Source organism: Hemibagrus wyckioides, linkage group LG24 (genome assembly GCF_019097595.1).
Source record: "Hemibagrus wyckioides isolate EC202008001 linkage group LG24, SWU_Hwy_1.0, whole genome shotgun sequence".
Lineage (NCBI taxonomy): Eukaryota > Metazoa > Chordata > Actinopteri > Siluriformes > Bagridae > Hemibagrus > Hemibagrus wyckioides.
This window is the reverse complement of record NC_080733.1, coordinates 2024580-2025621: the sequence shown is the minus strand read 5'-3', so window position 1 is coordinate 2025621 and position 1042 is coordinate 2024580.

The window sequence follows — 1042 nt, the reverse complement described above, 5'->3', positions numbered from 1 at the left end:
ATTTAAAAATGTGAAATAAATTAGATAATAAAAAAAAAACATGACTTAGGGTGAACTGTTAATTTTTTATATATTCCTTCCACTAGTGTGTCTACCACTGTTCTAACGAAGGCCTGATTTTTTGACAGTAAGTACCTCAAAAATAACTTGTCCCTCTAAACAGCCAGCACTATGGGACATGCTGATTTCTGAAGGCCTTGGTGAGAGAGACTGAAACTGACCAGCTCACTGGGATCTTCAGGAGGAAACTCGATGAGTGAAGCGATGAGTCATGTGCAATGAACTGCTTTTGTTCTTATCACATAGCGTCATCGTATCTCGATTTCCAGATACTGTACATATATATATATATATATATATATATATATATATATATATATATATATATATATATATATATATATATAGTGGCTGATACATTTTATTTATGTTGTCATCTATTACTCAACTGTTTCCTAGCACAGAGGCTGACGGTTTTTGTCTAAACACATAAAAACAGAGCAGTGTAGTACGATTCCTCTCCAAATCCACTATATTACAAGCTATATTAAACACATTCATGCTATTTGCTCATTAAGCAACACTCTCTTCTTAGCAGTCGGCTATGTCGTCACATTATTCAGCTACACTATCTCAATACATAAACTCGCCTCTGTTTTCCTTTTTGATAGTCATTTATGAATCAGTAAAAATGTGCTCTCGAAAAATGACAAACCCAAGGACACCACACGAGGCGGGGTTTATGGCTTCGAAGGTGTGTGGGATGAGTTTGAAAGTGTGGGTGGTGAGTGAACAGAAAAATGAAATGGAAGAAGAGAAGGAAGAAGAGGAAAGAGAGGAAAGACATGGCTCCTGCCTTTTCTGCACCCATCTGTTCTGATGGTGCAGGTGGAGCTCTATTCACCCATCTCTGCATGTGTGTGGAGTAGGAGGGGGGAGCAGGAAGAAAAGGGAGGGCAGAGAGAAGGAGTGTAGAGATGAAGGGGTGGGAGGTGGAGGGGGGCTCCTGGTGATCTCTCCTGAAGGGGATAATAGGAGAGCG